General features: G+C 47.5%; 1 protein-coding gene and 2 long non-coding RNA genes across 8 annotated transcripts in view; 2 read left to right on the forward strand and 1 right to left on the reverse strand.

Annotated features, from left to right (window-relative positions):
• ZNF516 (zinc finger protein 516) overlaps positions 1–15,182 on the reverse strand; it is a 97,902-nt gene extending 82,720 nt beyond the window's left edge. For 3 of the 6 annotated variants that reach the window (XM_070452989.1, XM_070452984.1, XM_070452985.1), the window contains exon 1: positions 11,096–11,176. The gene's annotated coding sequence lies outside the window, so the exon portion shown is untranslated. Of the gene's footprint in view, positions 1–10,092; positions 10,383–11,095; positions 11,177–14,261; positions 14,350–14,667 lie in introns of those variants that run through there. The other 3 variants (XM_070452988.1, XM_070452987.1, XM_070452986.1) reach the window with 3 other exon arrangements.
• LOC139029649 (uncharacterized) lies at positions 11,282–12,920 on the forward strand. The gene is made up of 2 exons (XR_011482782.1): positions 11,282–11,329; positions 12,006–12,920. It is a non-coding gene; the product is annotated as an uncharacterized lncRNA (long non-coding RNA).
• Positions 15,183–15,822: 640 nt separating the features above from the next.
• LOC110131911 (uncharacterized) lies at positions 15,823–21,717 on the forward strand. The gene is made up of 3 exons (XR_011482826.1): positions 15,823–16,108; positions 20,137–20,248; positions 20,989–21,717. It is a non-coding gene; the product is annotated as an uncharacterized lncRNA (long non-coding RNA).
• Positions 21,718–25,276: the final 3,559 nt, after the last annotated feature.

The following is a 25,276-nucleotide window of genomic DNA, read 5'->3' on the forward strand; positions in this document are numbered from 1 at the left end:
CAGGAGATCCAGGTTCCATCCCTGGGTCTGGAAGATCCCCTGGAGGAGGGCATGGATACCCACTTCAGTATTCTTGCCTGGAGAATCCCAGGGACAGAGGAGTCTAACGGGCTACAGTCCATGGAGTCACAAAGAGTCAGATGCAACTGAGCAACTGAGCACACACACACATGCTCAACATAAAGGACATCTATCTAACTGGATTAGACCACGAGTCTCACCTGCTTGTAAAGTAAACAGGCTTTTTTTTAAATGTGCAAAAAGTAGGAAGAATTAAATGCCTTTTATGCTGGATGTAAAGTTTATATTTTTACATGCTGCATATAAAATTACCACTAGATAAGACAAAACAAACTGGAAACTTCACAACTCTCCTTGTGTTCTGAAATTCTTGAGTGGCCTTCATCTGCCGTTTAGTCTGCTTTCCGGCTCCCTTTCTTTCGAGTGCACTGCACACTATACTCTTCGGGCCCTCAGGGGAGGCCGGCGTCTGACCCCATTTCACAGATGAACAAGTTAAGGCACACGGGCTTCACAACCGGCCAGAAGTCAACATGACTGGATATGAGATGGGAAGCCAGAGGCTGCATCTTACACTACAACTCCTTCCCACACACCTGCAATCTGGGATTAACACACCCGAGTTACTGGATGCTACATCAGAGGCAGGGGCCCAGCTACAGGAACCCGGGGGAATATCTGGACAGGATGGCTCCTGCTTCCAAGGGTGCTGGGCCGATTTACCAGGGACTCTCCGGGGGACAGACACGCGGCAGGGTCAGCCTCGGGCCGCCAGCCATCCAGTGCCTCCTTCAGCTGCCCTTTCCAGCCCCCCCGCCCCGGCTCCTGCACAAACCTTGAGAATGATAGAAGGGAACTTTCATCCCTTAATTACGCTGCCCTGATTCTGGAAATATCTGAGATATTTCCAAAGTGTCCTGCACCGCCCCTTAGAACCCTCGTCTACCGACAGCTGAACTGGGGGAGTGCAAGGCCCTGATGAATCTCAGCTCCGGCTCCCACCCCCGACAGCATCTCCAGCCCCACAGCTGCTCCAGCTCCACAGGGGCCAAACCGGGCGAGGCTACGTCGGGCTGAGCCCTGAGTGTAAGATCCGAGGGGATTTCCATGGCTCAGAGCGAGACAGAGAGCCAAGAACATCTCAGTAGTAACTTTTACGTCATTTACGTGTTCAAGGAACATTTTGGATCTACCAGGTTCAATAAACTGTATCATTAATTTTACCCATTTCTTTACCCTTTTTGCACGGGGTAACTAGAAGATCAAAAATGAAAATGTTCTAGTACCCAGCAGCACTGCCCACTGGGGCCAAAGTCAGCATGCCAGCCACCTGTTTTTGTGTGGCTTGTGTATGAGCTGAGGACAGTGGCTGGGGAAAAAAATCAAAGAGAGAACAGCATTTTGTGACATGAGAAAGGACATGAAATCAAGTTTCAGTGGCCACAGACAGAGCTTGTTTACTCACCGACACGTTGTATATGACTGCTTCTCCGACTGCTACAAGGCAGACAGACTGAGCCCCAGCAGAGAAATTCTGGCCCACAAAGCCCCAAATGTTTACTGTCCGGCCCTTCACAGAAAAAGGCTGCCGACCCAGCCCAACAGGGACCTGGCTTCCCGAGATCGGGCCCTCCTGGGCTTTGGTGCGGGCTCGGCAAGCCAACCTGCAGGAGACGGGCTGGGACCCCTGGCTGGCTGGACGCTGACACAGGGGTCTCCTCACTTCAAATCCCCAGACCACCCTGTAAATTCCTCCTTCTGCTCACCTTCACAGCAGACATGGCCACACACTGCACGAGACCCACCTGCTCAGGCGGCCAGTCCCCGGTGAGGGCACCTTGACCCTGGCTCCCAGCCCCTCCTGGTGATGCATCGGTCACCCAGGCCACCTCGAACAGAGGCGGGGGCCCAGAGGAGGGACACTGGCCTTCCACTGTGATCTCCCACAGAGAGACACAACTCCAGGGGGCTCAGACCAAGACTTAAAGTTACGTTTCAACAAGCATGAGGAGGGTCAGACTCCAGGTGACCACCCAGAAGACGGTCTGCTCAGACAATCCAAGTTCCTTAACCATGAGGGTCTCAGCATCCTCCTGGGGGGACGGGGCTAGAACGAGCTCCTCTCTCCCAACTGTGACAAATACCAAACAACACACAGAATGTGGCAGGAGTGGAACCAATGTTCATAAAAAGGAACGAGCCTTGCTGGACATTTACGAGCTATTTCTGGGCTGGGGGTGGGGGGCTGATTATTCAGGTAGTCACTCAATTCGATTCAAATCTGTGTTAGGCCCTTAAAGATAAAAACTCAACTTATAACGATAAACTGCAGTGCTCAAAACCTGGGATCATATTGTCATGGGGACTCAAAAAACAGCTCTCAACTTGGAATGCTGTATTCTGACGCCCTTGCTCCAGGGGAGCTCCAGGGAACCCCCTTTGTAAGCCACCACGGACTCTCTCCAAGGGCACCGCTGAGGGTCAGCTAAGGGAAAACACAAGGCCTGTGCGAAAAAGGCCAACGTACAAACCGGACTGAGGACTCTCCTTTAGGGTTACGAGACAAAACCCTCCTCCTTCATGGGAGAGCTGGTGAGTTCTGCCCTCGTCATCTAGTCGACACACAAATAGCCCTATTTCACTCATTCTTAGTGGCCAGAAGACTCAGATTCTAAATTTCGGTTCAAGTAAACCCACTGGAGGAAACACGATGAGCTGGATGCGAAATCCTACTTTCACCTCATCAGGGCCTATTATTCCACTTCCTTGTTCTTGACTTTCATTTATGCTTTCCTCAACGTTTAATGTGAGCTTCCCAGGTGGCGCTAGTGATAAAGAACCTGCCTGCTGGGTCTACACTCGCGGAGTTCAGAGCTCTGATCAGCCCTGAGCCTTCTCAACAAGCTCATCCTGAAATCACTGCAACCTCGCTTCCTTCCGTGCACTCAGCACGAGGCCTGGGGGGCAGCGGGGGGCATCGGGAAAGCACAAGAGTACAACTCAGGAACCCTGTGTGTGAGCTCGACTCCATCACCGTGGCCTTGCCGAGGCACTGAATCCTGCTGCGTTTCAGTACCTGTAAAATGTCCAGTTCACCCCCAAAGCATCGCTAAGCTGCCTGCCAGTAACATACGTGTAACTCTCAATATGAACCCTTTTAAACAGCCCAAACAGAAATAGCATCAATGCACAAAGAAAGGTAAATAACCAGGGAAGTAAACGCTTCCTTCCACGGTCATTCTACAGAATCGACTGAAAACCCCACAGACGTGGCAAGCACACGGGGTGCCGTGAGCCACCGCAGCCTGCCTGGGCTACAAAGGCGCAGCTCGGTCCGCGTCTAAATGGTGCCTTTATGGCCCCAAAGAGCTCACGCACTTTCCAAAATAGTCTACTATTTCCATGGACACTGGGAAGACCTTATTTAACTGCGGGCTGAAATATACACTCTCAACAGCCCTGAACATTGGTAGCTAAACAAACACTGGACCGTCCATCAACCAACACCCACATGCATAAAATAAATCCCAAATTCTAACTGTGGTATCTTCTTTTTTTCACCAGTCCCTACAGATACTTTCAAGTGTATAATAGCTGTTAGGAAAATTAACCTTCCTTTGTCAAGTTCAAATTTTAAGCAGCCCATAATCTTTCATCAACCTAGAAAATAACTGATAAGCCAATCTTCCTGTAAAACCATTAACAGACTCTGCTTTTCTGTCACCAGGGTAATTTACTGAGGCCAATTTTAATCCTACCACTAAACCACTAATCCCATGACTCTACAGAATTGTCCCAAGTTTACGTTGCTATGGCAAGTATTTTTACATTAGGAATTCAGTTATTTACTTAGAGTTCTGTTTTTTGTTTTTAGGAATGAGATCATTATCCTCGCCTCTTGTTTTAAAAAGTAAAAAGCAGTTTCTGAGCTAAGGAAGCCACTTGAGCACCTGGGCTGTGCTATGCTCATCACAATAACACTGATTTCAATTACGCTCAGTGTGAGTCAGAGGAACAAATTATCACCATTATGCTAATGGTCACACTAAAGACACAAAGCTTTGGAGTGATGAGTCTAAATCTGCTGGGACGATGATTACCAATGTGAATGATGATATTTTCTCAAACTGGCACGGAACTCTCCCTGGGTCACTGATGGCGTCAATATGAATTATGTGTCAGCCATAGCGACCTTCGTTCACATCACTCAGACTCCCTTAGTGGTACCTGGCCCCACCCTCCTCACGTGCCCGCCTGCACAGTTCACATCACTCAGGCTTCCTAAGCGGTACCTGGCCCACCGCCCCATCCTCACGTGCCCACCTGCACAGTTCACATCACTCAGGCTTACTGAGTGGTACCTGGCCCACCGCCCCATCCTCACGTGCCCACCTGCACAGTTCACATCACTCAGGCTTACTGAGTGGTACCTGGCCCACCGCCCCATCCTCACGTGCCCACCTGCACAGTTCATATCACTCAGGCTTACTGAGTGGTACCCGGCCCACCCTCCCATCCTCACGCGCCCACCTGCACTTTACAGGCAACACACACATGGATGAACATAATGTGTTCACTGCTTTCCTTAAAACGGGGACCACAGTATGATTAAAGCTGAGGAGACTGACTCAGCAAGAAACTGTCTAGAGACACAGGAGCTTTGATGGGTGACTCTGCAGCCATACAGGACCTTAAACACAGAGGCAGAGCAGCACCGGAACATACACATTACACGTGCAAAAGTTAGTGGGAAGGCGCTATATAGCACAGGGCGCTCAACCAGCGGCCTGGTGATGACCTGGAGCGGGGGGCATGGGGTGGAAGGTGGGAGGGAGGGCCACAAGAGGACCTGTGTATACCAATGGCTGATTCCTGCTGATGCGTGGCAGAAACCAACACAACGTTGTGAGTAACCATCCCCCAAATAAAAGTAAATAAAAAAGAACAGAAACCGACTCACAGCTACAGTCAACAGCCTGACAGTTTCTGGCAAAAGGAGTGGGGGAAGGGCAAGATAGGTGAAGGGGATTAAGAGGTAAAGGTACCTCTTAATAGGTAGAAGATAAACAAGACACAAGGACATAATGCACAGCATGAGGAATGTGGTCAATATTTTATAATAACTTTTGTAATAACTTTATATGGAGTATAATCCATAAAACTATCCAATGACTATGTTGTACACCTGATACCTATATGTATTGTAAACCATACTTCAGTTGAAGAAGTATCAAACCAAAATATTGTATACCTTAAATTCATATGATGTTAAATGTCAATCATATCTTAAAAAAACATCCCTCCCAAAAAATGGAGGCAGACTCTTCATCCATGCCCTCATCCATCCATTCCAGAGATGCAGGATGTAACAGAGAAGCTGGTGATCACACACATGTCTATCTAAACACTCCAAATAACATGTGTAAATAAAACAAATTCTTCAGTGAAAACATCACAGATTTGCCTTTAGATAATCCCAGAACAAAAGCAGCCACAAAAGTTTAAACTATACACTAGGATCAGCCATCTGCTCAAGGGCTTGTCCGTCCATTAAAAAAAAAAAAAAAAGCTAATTCTTTAAGAAGGAAAATAACACATAGTTTTTAACTCTAGGTTAAAGTCACCAGAATAATCAGGAACTAAACAGTGGAAATCCTGTTTCACCAGCCGAACTTTCAGCCCATTTACAACGAGCAGAAGTTTTAACTACTCACATGGGGCTGTATGTCTTCCTGAATCCACACAACCAGCCAACATTTAATGCCAAACTCTTTTCCCACAAACATTATTTCAGGGAAAAAAAAAGAAAATCGACACTTGCTCACAGCCCTCAAATACCAACTGAACAAGAAGCTGCGGAAGACAGGAACAGCCTCTCAGCACAACTCTGGATGCATCCTTCACTGTCCCAACTTTCAAAGAACATTCTGGAATGTTGAAAGGAATCAGCGCCTCACACAGCCCCAGTCAGTCCGAGCAACACAGGTTAAACAGTGCCATATGGCACACACAGGCACATGCTGCCCTTCTCTGAGACAAAGGACAGAAATTCCTAAACAAATATCCTTTCCTTTCACATGGGAAGAGCTGGAGATGGAGGGTTTTTCGAGTGAGATCAAATAATGCTGGGAAAGGGTTTCTTTTTTAATTCCGAGTGCCTAAGAAAAAACTAGAGTTTTACCAGAAAACCTCAATTTTTCAGTCTCCCTTCAACTATGTCGTGAAAGCTAACACCACATGTTAGCCTACGCTCCCCATCTCCTGAGTGAGCAAGAAAAGAACAAGACAGCTGCACAGAGGGCTGAGCTGACAACAGCAGTCCCGGGTGCCAGAAACGGTGAGAGACAGCCTACCTGGTTCTGGAGGAAGACGGCGCCAGCTTACTTTCCTCCTGAAAGGGAAATACATTAGGTCCCCTTTCAACCCTCCATTGAGGAAGTGTCTGAACTTCAGGTCACATGTAAAACGTATTTCTTAAAGGCGGTTTTCAGAACGTAACGACTTGATTAAATTCCTGACTGCAAAACATCATCAACCACAACAGAACAGAAAGAAAAAGAAAACCTACCAGAACGAACACATATTTGAAATACACAGGAAAATCTACCTACACCCAATGGAGTTGCTTTTTGAATTGATTTTTCCAAAGCTCTGCGGTGGTGCTTGACTCATCATTTTACACGTATTTACATGTTTGGGTTCTAAAACGAGCTGCATTTCTATTTACTTCTGTTTTGTGATTCTGAGTGCCATTTGAATTGAAGGCTAAATACCAGCGCTTTTTTGGAAAACTACTTTTAAGGGATGTGAGAGCCACAAAAATTACACTCTGTTACAATTCCAATATATGCTGCTGGAAAACAGTTCATTCTGGACATAAACATGACAACCAGCCTTAGCTCTGGAAAGAGAAGCTGCAGCTGCCCAAATCACATGTAGCCAGATGCGAGGGATAAAGAATACACCAAACAGACAGTTGTAACTGCTCATTCTGACCAGTCCATCTGAAACACACTTGATACACCTTGGCAGACAATGTAACTCTCACTTACAAGTAATGCATTTATGGGGCCTGCATGCATATTCCTCCTATAGCTATTTAAGTGGTAACCCTAAAACAGCCCTCTCTTGAAGAATATTAATTTTAAAATAAAGATGCTTTTTAAAGAACTGGGTAAGATAGTTCAAATTTATAGTGAAAGTTTTTCCTTATTCTTCCCATAAGGTTAGTTTTATTAAGAAATTCTTCATAAATAAACATTTGATGGGATTCCTCTCTTAATACAGGCTTGTGACAATTTGCCAGCATTTCTGTGAACTGCAAGTTATTCATAGCTGGAGTCCAAAAATACAGAGGGTGCCCTCCTATAAATCAGTGCCCCCCCCCCACTTACTCTGGTGGGGAGGGAATCTCACTCAGGGCAAAGGTCACCCCTCCATCAAAGAGAAAAGTCCCACCTCCCCCCTCCCTAAATTCACTTGTTCCTGGAGGCAAAGAGAAGGGACACCAAGGCTTGAATCTGAAAAATGCTGTCACTCTCATGGTCCCAAGGCTCATTTAATCCCAAACAGACCGCTGCCAACATATTGCTGGTCATCAGCTGGAAAAGGTCAGAGGTGACATCCCCAAGGAGGGGACCGGAAGGAGAAGAGGGCCACAGTCTCATGAGTAACTCAAGCCACCAGTGAGCGCCAAGCCCAGCGACCAGTCAAAAACTTGCTGATACGCAAACTCCAGGTGCCCAGGGACGCACACCCACACCCCACATTCACATCTGCCATCCCAAAGCTCCATCCTGCTAGCCGGCCTCTGCACTTTCCGATCAGACTACAGAAGGAAGCCACATCCTGCCGCTGCTATTCACTTGAAAGATGCAAAGCCAAGTGAGATGTGGTTTCCTACCAAGAGAGTAAGGATCTGGGAGCTGATGACGGTGATGCAATGAATTTTTCCTATTTAGACATTTCAGAATTCTGGAGAAGGTCAAAGGTGCCGAGTGCTAAGCAAGCCACGCCAGGTCCACGTGCTGGGTGCTCGGTCTGCTGTGCGTGAACTGAGAGGACGCCGACGGGCTGGGCGGCACAGGGCCCCACTAGTGTTCCCCCAACAGCGTTCAGCAAGAGTTAAAGAAACCTTTCCCACATCCTCTAGGACTTTCGAGGGGGAGGAGTTAGGAAAGCAAAGGGATGCATTTTTTAAAGAACTGTGCCAGAATAACTCCATCCAAGAGCTAAAATGTAGAAACATTTACAGCACCTATAGTATCTCCTTTTGAAGAAGGAATGCTACTTCTACCTTCAAATATTTATGACTGCACATATTTGATCAAAGTCTTTTCACTTTCTTCTGCTTTCTTCATTTGTTCTATTCCTTCTGCCAAAATCTATGCCTGTTACTGAGAAAATTTAGCTGTCTCCAGCTAAATATGGCCATCAAACACCAGTGAAAAGTTATGTGTTTCCTGCACAACAGAGTTGCTTTACTCCGTTAGAAATCTAACTACATTATAAGCAAAATACCACTTTAAACGATATAACTAACACTGATGTTGAAAATGGAACAAAAACCAAAAGAGTGTAGTATTCTGAATGTTGAAAACAAACATATTATCAAAGGAAAGCACATACGGTTGGACAAGCTCCTTCCCACTAAACAGAATCGGCTTCTATTTCAGTTTCCTATTTCTATGCCATTAAGGTATAATGCAGTTGAAACTCTAAACACAATCTCTGGCCAGACTTACAGCCATTCTCACAAAATTCTTTATAAAAGAGCCGTTCTGATAACTTATGAATAAGACCAATACGTATCCTAGAAAATGAATAAATAAAAATCCACAATGACCCAATAAACCATGTACTGGTTTTTCAAGAACTATCCATGACTAAACTCTCCTTAAATTCCTTGGTCAGATCATCATTTTTCCCTATTTAGTAAGGCTGAAAACCATCTGTTAGAGCTTACCCCACTCCGAGTTATTCTTTAAAGAAGTCTCCTTTTCTTTTTTACATAATTGTTGCTAAACTTAATCTCCACACCAAATGCTCCACCTGTAAGACTCAGATATCTTCAAGTAGGAGCAGGTAAGGTAAGTGAAGTTAAAGTTTAATTCATGGACGTAGAGACAAGGCCATTTCAGCATCAACCTGTTTTCCCAAACATCGCCCATTTAATTCACCCTGGGTTGGTCTGTGGGACATGTTACAAAGTTAGACATGTGGGACTTCAGAGCCCTAAGAAAACTTTAATCTCTAAATTAGTCAACTTTAAAGGTCCTTTACAAATTAACAATGGGATTAAGACTGGTGATGAAAACTACTCTTGGGTCATCAGTGACTAATATCAATTACACATCCAAATGTTAAAAGTTCTTGATTGAGTAAGTTTCAGTATATTAAGCCGTTTGGAAAGCCTGCTCTGACAAACAGCAGTTTTCAGAAATAAAAGGAAACAGCACTCCTCTCCTTTACCTACCAAATAGGCTCCTTGACTGTTCTGTTTCATTTTAGAGACTTCCCCCATTCTTCTCGGTGAGCTTGAGGGCACATCCCTTGGGATTTTTTTTTTTTTTTTTTTTACGAATGTTAAAGTGCTTTAAGCGTTTCATTATATTCAAATTAGCAAGTTAAACAAAATAAAGCCCTACTAATGAACTAAGAAAAATATCAGACACGATGTATTTGTATCTTAACACATCAAACTTCGAATTCCATTACCAAAATACTGGAGTCTGGCTCAGAACTCAGGGTCTCCCAGGGCCCATTCAGGGGAGCTGGGAGTTGCTCTCAAGGCACTGTCTGTCCCTCTCCCCGATCGGAGCCCTCAGACCCGGGCCAGCTCCGCCCCTCCCACTTCACACACACGGAAAGCAGCGCAGCAGTGGCTTGCGGGGAACTTAATTCTGGCCGGTCTGTGTAAATATAAATACACAGCTATTTTGACGCCACAATCAAAGAATGCCAGAGAAAATGAAGGAACAAACAAATGATAAAATCAGCTCTTTTTTTGCGCAGCAGCAGAAAGATCCTACGGAATAGCAGGCATGCCGAGTTCCCTAAAGTAGCACTTACATTCCTCAACCAAAATACTCCAATCGTATTAATAGGGAGGCAGGAAAAATAATCCGGAGAAGATCCTGTTGGGAGAATAACCACCCTTGATTCTCCTCCGGTCAGTCCTTTAATCGTATGTCTCACACAGCCACCGGGTGGGAGCACCTCAATGTTTAAATCATCTTTAATCAAGACTGGAGAATAAGGGCAGGTTCACGGGGAAATGCCTTTCTGTGGCACGTTTAATTGAGACTTTTGTGACTTGCCATTAGGTCAGCGCCGCCCGCAGCCCAGAGTCCCGAGCCCTGCCCTTTGTTACGCGGTGGACCCCGCCATCAGACCCGGCCCCCGGCCCCCAGCCCCCGGAGCCTTCGGTTCCAGCGTGGGGTGCACGGGCCCCCCACGGGCAGGGAGCAGGAACTCCACACGCGAAAGCCCCGCACCGGGACGCCTGGGCCCGGTGCCCACCAGCCCCTCACGCCCAAAGCCGCGCGCGGCCCCCTGCCCGGACCGGATCAGGTACGTATCCTTATGTAATCGCCCAGGGGCCACGCCTTTCCCACCGCCCCACCTCCGCCAGGACAAAGTGAAGTTTAAAATAGAAACCAATTACCTGGCCTCGGCGGCGCCGGGGCCCCTAGAGCGCGATCCGCGCCGCCGCGCGCACCCCCGCCCGGCCAGGGCCCCGAGCAGACCCCAGCCCGGGCCTCCACTGCCCCGTCCCCCGCAGACCCCCGCCCCGATCCCCACTTCCCCGTTCCGCGTGAACCCCCGCCCCGGCCCCCACTGCCCCGTTCCGCGTGTACACCGGCCCCGGTCCCCATTGCCCCGTTCCCCCTGGACCCCCGCCCGGGCTCCCCTCGCCCCAGTCAGGACCCCACTCCCCGACCAGGCCCTCACGCCCGGGCCAAGCCCCCCCCAACATCTCCTCCCCAGGGCGGCCCCACCCCCAGCTCCATCCCCCACTCGCTCCGGCGAGCCCGATCCCTCCCCAGCTAGACCCCCTCCGGCCCGCACGGACCCCCGCCTTTGTTACGGTGCGAAGTTGGGCCGTGGGTCCCAGTCTCTTTCACTTCTTGGGTTACAGTGCAGGCGTGTGACGTCCGCTCCACATGACGGGGGCGGGGGGCGGGCGCCGGGGGGCGGGGGCGCAGGCCGGGCCCTCCCCCCACCCCCCCCCCCCCCCCCCGCCCCCGGCCCTCCCCCAGTGAGCCAGGCCTCGCGCGGCCACCGCCCCCTCCCCCGGGGCGGGCAGGTAAGCGCCCCCGCCCCCGCCCAGCCCCCGCGCCCCCCGGCGCCCTGGGCCCCGCGCCGCACCCCGGGAGGAGCAGAAATAGGAATGATTTATCCAGCGATACCTCCCCCTGCTACCCATTCCACCATCCGCGAGCTCACAGAGATGGGGGGCGGGGGGAGGACCGAGTCGTACTCGGATTGGGGGTTGGGAACGGCCCGGGCGGGGGGCGCGGGGCTGGACACCACCTCGTCGCCCAGTTAGGATCTTGTCGCCTGGGATCGCCCATGGACCGTACAGGTGACCGCTGCGCGGCCCCGCAGCCGGATACACTGCGCGTGGACCAGGCCGGGGCGCAGGTCCCTCCCAGGGAAGGTCTCCGGGAAGGAGTGGGCACAAGTGGGGCCTTAACCCGTTCCCCGCAGCACCGCCGTCCGCCCCGGGGCGAAGCGGCGCCGCGGCTCCAACACTGAGCAGATGCTGCGCGACCAGTCGGCCCGCACACTTCCACACGCCACCACCACTCATAATCCGAGGAAAGTGGGTGCCGGGCTAAACCGCAGGAAACGCGGGGCGGCCCGGGACGCTCTCCGCGCGTGAATGTGCGCATTGTGCGCGCTCGCGAGGCCAGCGCTGTGAGTTCGTCACTCGGGTGGGCAGAGGAACTTTCCCTGACCGTGAACTGGTCACATTCTAGGCTCTGCCATGGACAGAGTATCAACAGCCAGGGAGAAAATAAAATCTGAAGTTGGAAGGTACACGCTGCCCTTCACTTTTACAGCGAACACCAGTTTCAACAATTCCAGATCTCGCTACGCTTAGCGCCGGGCGAGTGGGCTCCAACACTCCAACCCCAAGAAGCGGGGCGCGCCTGTCGCTTGGGAACGAGACGAGAGGAACCACACATTTCGATAATCTCTGAGAAGCATAATCACATCACTCCTTGGCTTCCCCTTCTGCAGGTTTCGCCTTGAATCCGAAAGCACCTCCGATGCCCATTCTTTACAGGAGGACACTCAGAGGAGAAACTGCTGAGTGCCTACCTAGTTGCACAGACTCGGATAAAAGCGTGTCCACGTCTACAGCTCACAACTGTGCAAATCCGGAGCCTGCGGATGCGCGGGGCTGGTCGGACTTAACAGTGTGCAGACACATGGGCGCATGCACGCGCGCGCGCGTACACACTCACACCCCAAATTACCTCCGGGATGGAGAAAGCCGCTGCGGATTGGCCAGAAGAGCCGTCACTCACACCCAGGGGGCAGGGAGACTTCGCAAGGCTGTTTCCTTTTTTCCCCCCCTCCCTACCGTTTCATTTATTGGTAAAACAACAGCAGAGCTCTGAAAGTTAGCCATCTGCGCCGAGAGTTTGCCTTCTTTAAGAACGGGGGCGACAGACAATATCCATTTAAATATATTTTATACTTCCACAATGGATGAAAGGGAAAATTAGCAATCGGGGTGGGGGCGGAGAGGAAGCTAGCTGTGAAAAGGAGGGGTCATGGGGGGGGGGGGGGTAGGTAGTGGACGCGGGATGAAGTTGTCCTCAACACCCAAAAGGGACTTTGACCTTTCACTGATCTCGAAATTAAAAAATGTTCTTCACAGGTCAGAGTATCACCATCGCCGGTCCTAATTTACGAATTCATTATTTTAATTTTATTATTTAAGCATGCGCCAGTCATAGTGTTTCCTTAAGAAAGAACTGACCTATTTTTGGCTGGAGATAAACGATCATGTTAACAGATGTTAATCTTGTAATCTGTTTTTCCTGTAAGCACTTTACATACCCGGGTTTCAGACCTTAAAAATAACATCTTTTCCAAAAAGACCTGACGTCACAATTCATTCCCTGAAAAAGCACTCCCCCTCTCCAGTTTTTTTTTTCCTCCGCAATGATTTCAGAGACATTAAATCTTTTTCACTTTATAAATGCTGATTTGTTCTGCCTCAACTCCCACGAGCTTTTATTTGCATTTCAAATTCCACAGGTTACACCAGTCGCCTTTTCAAAAAATGTAAACCAACAATGCAGCAGCAAATGGCTTTTTGTGCATCTGGATTAAATAAGGCACAGGATGAATATATTTTAAAAAGAGGGCTGAGCAAGTTGATCTCTGCACACCCGGAGACCAATTACTTCTTTATCAATAAGCCCAGCGGAATGAGTAGGATACAGACACACAACCCAGAAGCTCCTGGGCAGATCCGGGTCTGCAGCCGGGAGCTTGTTAACGCCGATAATAACCGGGGCTGACGAACAGACCCACAACTTTCGGGTAAAAGGCTCAGTTTCCCTGGTCCCTAATAGCAGGGGTCCACCGGCCCCCCAGCCCACCACCGCTGATTGTCACCGTACACCAACCCTCCTCCACGAACCACTGTTTTAAATACCCAGCTCCGCTGGCTTTTAACCAACTTATTCATACAAAGTTTCTTTAAAACTTCACAAGGCAGTTTAATCTAAATAATGATCGTAACTCTTCAGTAGGTTAGCTCTCCCTGGAAATGGCAGACCAGGCGCTTTTCCGACCCTCCCCTCCCCAAATACACACACCCCAAGTATTCTTTCCTAGTGTGTGCCCGGGTGTAAATCGCGATCAGTACCATCCCCACCCCTGCTCCCACCCCTGGCAGGCTGGGTGCATCTCCGAGGAGCCCCCGCCTGCCAGACCCCCTCCCCACCGCTCCTCAGAGTCTTTGCAAGCACCCTCGCCCCCACCCCCACCCCTGCCCTAACTTCCCTTCCGAGCTCTCACTTCTTTTAACATTAGGGTCACTTCTGCGCTCCCAGCTGACGGGCAGGGAGCCAGGGGAGGGGGAGGCAAAGCGACGCCCCTCCCGCAAACCTGTACCCGAGGCTGCCGCGCTCGCTGCCCACAGGCAACGACCCCATCCGCCGAACCCTTAATAACTGAAGCGGCTCCTCGGGCCCCGCAACCCCATCACCCACCTTCATTAGCTGGAGCGTTTTACTTTAAAGTAAGGCAATTTGCTCTTTGTCTCCTAATGGATGGAGAGCGCATCCGAGCTCCCCTCCTCCCGCGTCGCCTTTGACGAAGTGTACAAAGCCAGCGCCTCCTCCGCGCTCCCCTCCGGCCCCCACCCCGCCCCTCCACTGCGGTAAAAGCCACCTCTCCGGAGCTCGCCCGGCCGCCTGAAGTTGCATCTTCCCTCTCCCGGAATTGCGGAGCGGAGCAACTACCCACCGGGGAAGCGAGCAGCCCTCCCCGCGCCCCGGAGTCCCTCCCCGGCGCCCCCAACCCCCGCAGCGCACGCCGGGTCCCCCACACGTCGAGGCCTGGTCCCCGCGGCCCCCGCCCCCGCCGGCCCCGCCGCGACCCCACCGCAGCCCCTACCTTGCAGGGGAGGCGGAGGCCGGGGGAGAAGGACGCGCACGCCCCGCGCCTCTGAAGGTGAAGCCGAGCGCCCGAGGCGCGGAGCCGAGCGCTGCACTAGACCGACCGCGCCAGCTGCGCCCGGGCGCGGGGGACGCGCGAGGGCGCGCGGGGCCCGCCACGCGCCCGGCCCCCTCCCCGCGCCGCTCGCTCGCGCCCGGGACGCGCCGGCCCCGCGGGGACCCAGGCGCCGGCAGGGCTCCGGGGGCTACGCGGTGCAGGGAGGGGGCCGGGCCCCAGCAGCCGGGCGCAGGCCCGAGGCTTCCCCCAGCACCGGAATGGTCTGCCCTGTAGGAAACGCACACGCTCCACTATTGTCTCATCAGCACAAAGTTCTGCCACACTGCGGGGAAAGTCTGGAGGCTCGCGATGACTCAGACACAGATAATTCTTCCCCTAATAGCACTGAATCACGATCCCAGCGGCTAGTTGTCGCCCCTGCTTCCCGAGGGCCAGCGCTGCCGCAGATCCAGTTAGGGGAAGCTGTTGACGCGCACACACGGATACACACACGAGCACGCATCCATACGTGCAGGCGTGCTGGGGATGCATTTCCAGCCGACTCGGGCACCTGAGCGCTAAGCCTCGAATCCAGATTTATACTCGGATATCCTTCCGGTGGTCCCAGCCGCGCGTGCTTTACCAACCGCTCGGGGTGTGCGTTTCATCTAACTTCCTGCTAAAGGCGCTTAGGGGAGTCCAGGCACAGAGTATCTGCAGATTAACAGCAGATCAAGATGGGGTCCCACTGGGAAGACTTCAGAACTAGCGTTCTGCTGGATATCAGTTTTAAAATATCACTTTCCTCCCCCCTTAAATCCTTGAAAAGTTCGTGTGATTTTTTTATTTCAAACTCCATTTTCTCATCTCAGCTACTTCTCTCCGTGGGCCATAGTTAGTTGCACCAAGTCTGGGGATAGAAATTCCAGTTTGACCCCAGAAAGCTTCCATGGGGTGGGGGGAGGGGGTGGTGTAGAAGGAGAAGGGGCGGGAGCGGGCAGATGGAGGGGAAGGCGGGGACCAGGCCAGGGGAGGCTCTGGGAGCAGAAGCCCCCCACCCCGAGCCCGCGGTGACGTCGATCGGTGCGCGGGGTGAGGCAGCCCTCGCCCACCGGGCTTCGGGCAGTGTTCCGCTGACCTCGTGACGATCCGCGGTGGACGTGGGTTCCATCCAGGACCCTGACTGAGCTCTCGGGGGAGGCCGCGCCTCAGTCCAGGCGTTACCTTCCGCCGTGGCATTTCTCTCGGTGCCTGACGTTCGCTAACGTAACCGGCTGCTGCAGCTCGGGGCCCCTCCAACTTAGGGCATTTGCAACAGAAACTACTCCGGACGCGCGCCAAGGGAGGGGCTTGTGCCTGCAAAGCTGGACGCTCAGCCAGGGCCATTCTGCATGTGTGCAATGTGAGTGCAGCCTGCATGCATGTGGGATGTGTGTGCATGTGCGTGTGTTTCCACGCAGGAAGGGTCTGGGGCGGGGGGAGAGACAGGGAGGGAGCAAGAGGGCTGAGAAGCTTCGAGAGAAGGATCCCTGTTTATAAAATATGATTAATGATCTGCACTAACTCCGAGAGCGGGCTTGGCGAAGGTCGTTGACAATTCTTACAGCTTTCAGCCTGAATGCCTAAGGGCGATGTATTCTTGATCAGATTTAAGTCCGATTCACAGAAAAGTATTGAAGTGCCCACCGTTCTTTATAATGCAGAGTAAACATGCACAAATAAAAGTGTCACGCATTGCAACTGATGACATGGATATTAATGTCATAGAGACATAGTGACACACATATATATTTTTGGACACCCAAAGAGATTAAAATTTGCATACTGGAAGCTTTAATATTTTTTTGTCGTATTTTGAAATGGATGTGAATTCATGGTGAAAATCCTTGGGTCTGTTTAAGACAACAGTATTGCAATAATAACTTCCACGTGTGGAAACTTGACAAGTTAGACCAACAGTCAATGAGCAAAATTTCTGCACTCCTCCTCATAAAATCGTGATTTTCCTGACTTGCCTTCTTTCTCTCGCCCGCTTATCACCCACATATGATTTCACTCAGGGTCACGCGGATTCTGCAATAATATTGATACTGTGCTTTTAAGAGATTTCCTTTCTACCCGCTTCTCTACAATGCATGCAGAATCTGAGAATGTAACTTGAGAGGCAGGAGGTACATCGTGGAAAATGGCAGCTTGAGGGCCAGGACGGGTTTGTTACTGTTGAGAGCGCCATTCTCGAGCCCAGCGTGTTTACAGTGCTGTCCATTTGTCAACACACGATTTAAAAAATGGCATAAAAACAAAATATCTGAGTCCTTATACCACTTCTGCAACATACTTGGTGTTGTCAAAATGTCAACTGTTTAATATCGTTAAATATTAAACTTTTGGGGACTTTTAAGTCCCCACCAAAGATTAAGAACACTGTTTTTCACAAAATGTAACTCCCCGAAATCCCCCAAGAGAAGTTCATTTTGGAATGTCTAAGTAAAGTAGAATATTTGGGTGGAAAGAAGTCAGCAACTCGAATGGACTAATGTTTATTTATAATTTTATAATAAACAAGAATTCTGGTTAGTGAAATAGATGGAGAAAAATACTTATTTTCTCTTGTTATTGTCCAATGAATTATTTGTACAGGATTGGGGCTCTGTTCCTTCAAGCTAAGGAAAATGGCACTTTAATGAAACAGTGTTTAATTGCTTGTCTATGTAAGTCAGGCAATGGTGTGTGATTGTTGGACATTTAGATCCGAAAGGTTCCTAAGAGACTCCACTAAATAGTTAAAAGTGAAAAACAAACAGATACAAAAAAAGAGAATCTTCTAAGAGGCCTTGTCTGTCTGAAAGCTGGAAGTGAAACTGTCTAAACTATAGTATGAAATCTAAGACACACTAAATATATTTATTAAATATGCATGCTCAAAAATTTAAGTGCACTACTTATTAATGAATATTTAATGTTAAGTCTCTGCATGAATTTCTTGGGATTTTCTAAATTATATCTGAGAAAGGAGAGTGACATTGTGTACCTAAGACCGGAAATAACCTTTAGCTCTCTGAGCTAACTTAACTTTACAGATTTCAGAGTGGATTAGAGATATATTTGATGTAAATTTTCAACCAGTAGTCCTCAATAAAGGCTGTTTTAAGAACAGTACATATGCTGCCTGCTTTTATACAGTTTGGAGTAGGTAACAATTTCATGTATAAATGGAAAACATTAGTGCAATCCTAACTTGCTGTTTTTTCCTGAAATCTTTCCCTTTCTTAGAACCTGGGGACTCGGAGATTACAACTCTGTGTTTAGATTATGGAGGAAGAGAAAACAGCCCATTAGCATGAGTGGTTCAGTATGGAATTCAGCATATGGTGATCCCGTGCCCTGATGGGAGGCAAAATTGTGATAGTCCTTACGAAATTGTTTCAGCCTGCTGGAATCTGAACCTAACCAAGAGACTATTTTTCATTTTGGTGTTGAAAATGATTTCAGTTGTTTCTTAAATTTTAGTTCTCTGGAAGGTGATGAATATTGTAGTAGTGAAATAGACACTATATGTTTCTCCTAAACACACACATACACACACACACACCATTATCTCTAATGTGATCCTTGCCCAGGTTCTCCCAGCTTCTCACTGAGCTGCTTCCTCTGGGATCATCTTTTGTGTAACTTTAAGAATTTGGGGTCAGTCTGTCTGGGCTTAGTTGGTCATGGTGGAAACCTGCATGTTGTTTGAAAGACTTTTGTGACGATTTCTTCATCTCTCCGTGGTATCTGAGCCTGAGGGCACCTTTTTAAGGTGTCTACCTGAATTTCTCAATAGTTTGATAATCAGCCAGTCATCTCTTCCAGATCTGTGCAAAATGGACCCAGGCGCGTACAGAGAAAGCCTTCTTTATCTTCCCCCACGCCAGAAACCCTAGCCTTCCCAGGGAATCGGCTGTTTAAACAATCTGTCCTGGTTTCCTGCTCAGAGGAAAACTCCACAATGACCCCCAATCCTATTCTTATTGCAACATGGGTTCTCTTTTACTTTGGGCACCTATTTTGGTTAACGACACAGATGTCATTAATAACTTTCAGTCACAGTGTTCGTGCAGATCCGCAGTGGAGGCCAAAGCATCATGGCAAACACACTCATAGTCGCAGGGGTTCACAGGCACATAGTCTCAGAGTCTGCAGTTTGGGATGACTCCATCAGGAATTCCCAGCAGGTGGAGGCCCTCAGAACTGCTCATTTCAACTTGAATCGAAGGGTCTCGGCAACAGCTGGCTGCAGCAGAGCTGATACAGAATTCCCCAGATGTGGTTCGTGACGGCATGTCTTCATGGAAGGAAAGGAAGTAGGCCGAAGAGCAGTTTTCACTGAAGGAAAGACAAGTTCAGGGAGGACCCCTTCTTGAGAAAGATTTCCCGTGTTAGAGAAGGGAGGGAGTGTTTTCCTCGGCACCTCTTATAATCCCCACAGTATGTTAATGACTTAACAGATAGGTTGTTATTAACACCAGATGTTCTTACAGCAGCAAAACCATTGACTTTCTCTGCCCCCAAATCTCATTATGCTTCCCCATGCATCGCTGACTGCATGTGCACGTTGATGCACACTTTCCTAAGAGAACTGAAAAGAAGATATGAGAAGCTGCAGCATCTCTTCGGTGGGTAGTCAGATGCACTTGTAATGAGACCAAAGTGGAACAAATGCTCAGAAACCTTTGCCTGAGGTCTAATCAGTCACCTCATGGAGTACAGTTTGACGGAAAGCAGAATTCAGCATTTACATGGTCGATGGTATTAGAATCAACACAGTAAGAAAAGGAGTTGTCAGGATATGGATGAGTCAGTGTCATAATTAACAAGTCAAGACATTTTGTTGATGAGGAGAGCTGGGTACAACTTTTTTTTTAGTGACTTTTTATTGCATAAAATAGACATAAAATTTTGTTACGTCTATTTTTAATATTTTAGTCTATTTACGTCGATTCAAAGTACATTCGCAGTGTTGAACAACCATCACCACACCACCATCCATCTCCAGAACATTCTTTATCTTTTAAAACTGAAACTCTGTCCCCATCAACCACTCCCCACTCCCCTCCCTGCAGCCCCGGGGCCAGAACCCTTCTACTTTCTGTGTCTATGAATTCAACTCCTCGAGGGAACCTCCTGTAAGTGGGACCTCAAACTATCTGTCCTTATGTGTCAGGCTTATTTCATTGAGCATAGCATCCTCAAGGTCCATCCATGGTGTAGCATGTAACTAGGCGCAATTCTGCCTTCTTTATAAAAAATATAGTGTTAATGTATACAGATGGGCAAGAACTTTGCCAAATAAACCGATTAACCAAGTGACTATAATCTCAACAAAAACCATTCTAGAAAATTTATCTTCTCTTATCTGGCTGTCTTTGCTTGTCTTTGCCTCCTTAGAAGTTTCAAGAGAAATACAAAAGGAAGCTGCATCTTCTTACCAAACTCAAACCCATGCAACGGAAACTACACAGAGCAAACCTGAGACTGAATTGAAGTTAACTACTCTCTGGTTAGTATTTTCATGGTTGACTGATGACTTATAACCAGACTATGTCCCCCTTAAAATGGAGGAAGCATATTAAAAATCAGAAAATTAAAAATTAAAACCAATCAAAAGTAACAGTGAAGTTGATATACCAGGCACCTGAGATGAGTTCATGAAGGCAGCCAGGCTTCTGGCTTGAAGGAAAACCACGGGTTAAGAGGGTTTGTCTTTCTGGGGTTGGAACCAGGGCTCCTATGTGTCTCTGGGACCTCAGGGCCCGGCTGTGAGCCAATATTCAGTTCTGGGACACATGGAGGTGTTTTGGTATGCCCCCCCAGTTATAGAGAACCCATGGCATTCATTTTAACCTGGGGGCCAAGACGAAATTTTTGAGAGAGACAAGTGGTTGAATCTCTTATTGAATCACTTACCTGTACTCACTGAGCCACCAGGAAGTTTTTGTTCTTCACAGCAGCATCCTGGTGATCGGGTCAAGTGGGGACGTGGGGGAGTCATGTCAGATCGCTGAGACATCTTATACAATGAGCCATTTTAAAAATATTTCAGGTAGGCAGGCATCATTGAAAGCACATGATGACAGAAGTTAAAAAACTTTTTTAATTCTGGTTAATCACAACAGTGCCTTCCTTCCTTCGTTCATTCCACATTCCCTACTCTAAGCCAAGTACTAGATTAAGTGCTCATTTAAAAAAGAATGTTTACTACAGAGGAACTTACATTTTATGTCTTTTATTCCTCACAAGAGCCCCACGAAGTAGGCGCCACTATCATCCCATTTCACAGATGCTCAAGTTCAGAGTTGGTGACCCTGCCCAGTTGGGGGGCTGAAGAGCCCAGGGAGAAGGCGGGAAGGCAGCAGCCCCGATGGCGTCGCTAACCCACCCACCAGCCAGAGCACAAGGCCTCAGCGACTTCACAGAGGACTCTAAGGTGGAGCTTCCTAGCCCCAGCACAAAGAGGGGATACTATTCTTCACAAGATTTCCACGATCTAAAAAATGAGAAGTCCATTTTTCCACCAAAAAACATTATGTCCTAATATGCGTATCCAAATGAAATTTCTCCTACACTCTCTCAAAAAGAAGAGATTTCAGTCTGTAATGGATTGCATTCCCAACAATAGTTTTACCAAACAAACAAACAAACAAAAAATCCATACAGTGTTCCTCACTGTATTTTGGAGGCAAAACTATCAACCTATAATTTAGGAAGAATTTACATGAATTACCTGATATACAAAGTGGGAATTCCATTTCAAGTTATTAGGAACAAGAAAAATGTGCAATCACTTGAAATTGTTTTAATAGTTTATTCATGCGGACAAATGTAAGTTCTTTTCTGACTATGTGTGTTCTTCCTCATCATACAGCTGCTGATGTAATCAATCTTATAAAAGTATACATTTCTTTAATATATTGTTTTAAAATAGCTGAAGGAAAAAAAATAAAATAAAATAGCTGAAGACATCAGAAATGTTATCCCAAACTATATTAGTACTCCAGGAAAGGGGATCATTTCTAGAACCATTTGTTTTTTCCTCATTGATTTTCCTTTTTTTCTTTCAACTGTCCAAGTCATTTTATTTTTTTGTTATTATTGCTGAAGTACAGTTGATTTGCAATATTGTGTTAATTTCTGCTGTGCAGCAAAGTAATTCAGTTTTAAATGGCTCAGTGATAATCCACCTGCCAATGCAGGAGATGCAGGAGACTTGGGTTCGATCCCTGGGGTAGGAAAATCCCCATGAGAAAGAAAACGCAACCCACTCCAGTAGTCTTGCCTAGAAAATCCCATGGACAGAGGAGCCTGGCAGGCTGCAGTCCATGGGATTGCAGAGAGTCGGACATGATTGAGCGACTGAGCTCACACACACATATATGTGTGTTTATATATTCTTTTTCATAGTATTTCCCATTATAGTTTATCCCGGAATGTTGGATACAGCTCCCTGTGCTATGCAGTAGGACCTCCTTAGTTACCCATTCTATATGTGTAGTTTTGCATCTAGTAACCCCACCCTCATTGATTTTCAAACACTTGTTTGTCTTCATAAAATTCCACTGGTATAGTCGAGCCTAGCCAAATCTTGGATTTAAACCCTAAACTGCAAATGTTTAAGAAACACTTCCATTCGATACCTGATCTAGAGGTTTTCCACTTGTTGGGAAATGTAGGCTCCACCCCCGCCAGGCTCCTTGCCCACGTCCCCGGGCAGAGAAAGGATCAGATTCCCTGGGGCCACAGACCCTCTGGCTGCAGAACTTGTCAGCACTGTCTTCTCCCTGGCAAACTCCAAACTACCCAGCCCTGCCTCCTGCTGCCAGCCAGGCCTCCCCACGGTCCTGGGTTGGCAGAAACTTCTGGGGCATTTGAGTAACACAACGCACACTTTCTTCTTTATTTCCTACAGCTTAAGCCCTTTGGTTTCTAGAAAGCCTTTATTTAAAATAAATACAGAAAAGATGTGTTACACTGTGAGTTACAATACAATACAATCATCCATTAAGTACCAAACTCTGTTCAAACAAGGTTCATGGACAGACTGACAAATTTACAAAAGCAAGGAAATTCAGAGAGGAGGAGCCGCCATTCAGCAGGGGTCTCCCCAGTGTGCAGCCAAAGTGGGCCAACAGACAGCAGCTTGTGGCTTTCTTTTTCGGTCGAGTTTATCATACTTCAGCAAAGTGGGGTGGAGGTAGAAATAAAGCAGTCCTTAAAAATGAAACAGTTTTCTATATGTCATGTCTTTTTTCAAAAAAGTAAGTTATCCCATATTTACTGGGCAGAAAAAAAAAGTAAGTTATCCCATATTTACTGGGCAGAAAACAATATTCCACTTTTCAACCCCTCCCCTACACTTCTTTGAGTTTATTTTTGCAATTGAGCTTATCTAGTTGTTTATGCTGGGGCTTTCTAGATTGAAGCACAGAAATAACTTTTAGGCAAACTGATCATAAACTTCCATCCTAGACCTTCTGTTGATTAGGACACATCACTGAAACATGGTTTTAGCAATATTTCTTATGGTAAAAGACATTTCTTTAGAACAACACAAAAAAAAAGTCTAATGGGAAAAAACAATACCTGTATCTGTAAAGTATTATACAGATAACTGTTAAATTTCATCTTATATTTTTATCTTATTTTTGAATGCAAAGATGTGCTTACACTTACCTCCAAATGAACATTTGATGAAATTTTCTTTCAATCCCAACACCACCAAAGGATTCCGAAAATTCAAGTCTGCGCTGGAAGCAGCTATAATGGAATCAATGTCTCTTTGCCCAATGACACATCATTGTGCTGTCTGACTTCACCCTTCCTTGCTGTGCAAAATTACAGGGAAGTTGATGGTGTGAACACACGACTTACTCATTTCAGTACTATTTTAGTCTTGATTAACCAACAGGGAATAAACACTGAACATCTACACAAGAGACTGCAGAAAGTTTGTCATCTAATACCCTGAGAAAAAATATAGAATCCAAGTAAAAAACAAAATTTTGCTCAATAAACACTGCACGAAACACTTATTTCCAAAATGTGATGGGAATTTCATATGTATTAGTCTTGTCCATCTTCAAATAGAGTCATAAAAACCTCATGACTGCTCTCTTTCGTGTGTGAAGATACCTACCTTCGAACTCAAGAGTTAACAGGTAGAGAACGCCATAGACAAGAAGGTAGGAGCCATGAATTATAGATGATTCTTTACAAGTGAAAAAAATGAGAGTGTTTATTGTGGGATGTCTAATCTTCCAGCGACTGAGGCATGTTGTTTTGAGTCCATGGTCCCCATGCCAGCTGTGATCAGAACAGAAGACCATCATTCCTTCTGAAGTAGAAGTAGAGAGTTTGTCTATGGAATTACAATAATTACACATGCTACATTTTGTAAAGTTTATTCCATTTAGTTTAATTCTGCTCACAGTGGCAAAGTGAAATGACTCATAATTATTAACTCCCTGAAAAGTAGAAAACTCATAGCAAAGTGGTTATGCTTTGTGGTGCAGTCATTTAGAAGCAGAATTGTTTTGAATTCAAAAAATGTGTTAAAGAATCATGTGTCTACAAGTAGATCTCTTAAAATCCATTTGTCCCATGGACACAGGAAAGATTTTCCTCCAGTTGTGTCGCTCTGCCCTGTTATGAAAGTTTAGGGCAGAATAATATCCTTGTTCTGGGCTTCCCCGGTGACTGAATCCTCCTGCCAACGCAGGAGACGAATTTGATCCCTGGGTCAGGAAGATCCCCTGGAAACGGAAATGCAACCCACTCCAGTATTCTGGCCTTAAAAGAAAAAAAAAACCCTTGGACAGAGGAGCCTGGTGGACTACAGTCCAAGGGGTTGCAAAGAGTCAGACACGACATGAGTAACTGGGCACGCATGTCCTTGTTGTATTCTCTATAAACTGGACACAAAGGAATTTTATTTTATTTATTTATTTGGACACAAAGGAATTTTACTAAGAGTGGTTGATTCTTTCTCTAGACAAGATTTTCTTGCAAAATATGGCAGTCGGTGATGAGCTGCAAATTTGGAATAATTCCTGGTAGGGGTCAACTCTCTCCACCAGTGTCAATGTCACACATGATAATAACCTGAACACTCTTCAAAAAAGAAAAGAAAAAAAAAAAAGAATGATATTCAACAAAGGTTAAGAGACTAGTGGAACACAAGGGACAGCTGACTTTAAATACACACACCACCTGTAAAACCTCATGCAAGCTGTAAAGGCCCAGGTCATGGGGACTGCAGAAGGAAGGTGGACTTCACTCAGGGCGCTGGGCGGCCACCAAAGCACTTTCAACAACAGAAGGACACGATCAGATATTTTCCTAAAGATGACTGATCCAATGAGAAGGAAGATTTAGTGGCAGAGAAATCCATTAAGAGCTAAGTTCTCACCAAACTTGAAAATCAAAATCCCGAGGTTGGGCAGGAGATGGGGGTCCAGGAAGGACACCGGGAAGGAGAGAGAAAGGCCTGCTGAGTGCTGTCTGGGCGTGGGAGAGGCCGCCTGGGGAAAAC

Source organism: Odocoileus virginianus, chromosome 22 (assembly GCF_023699985.2).
Source record: "Odocoileus virginianus isolate 20LAN1187 ecotype Illinois chromosome 22, Ovbor_1.2, whole genome shotgun sequence".
Taxonomy (NCBI): domain Eukaryota; kingdom Metazoa; phylum Chordata; class Mammalia; order Artiodactyla; family Cervidae; genus Odocoileus; species Odocoileus virginianus.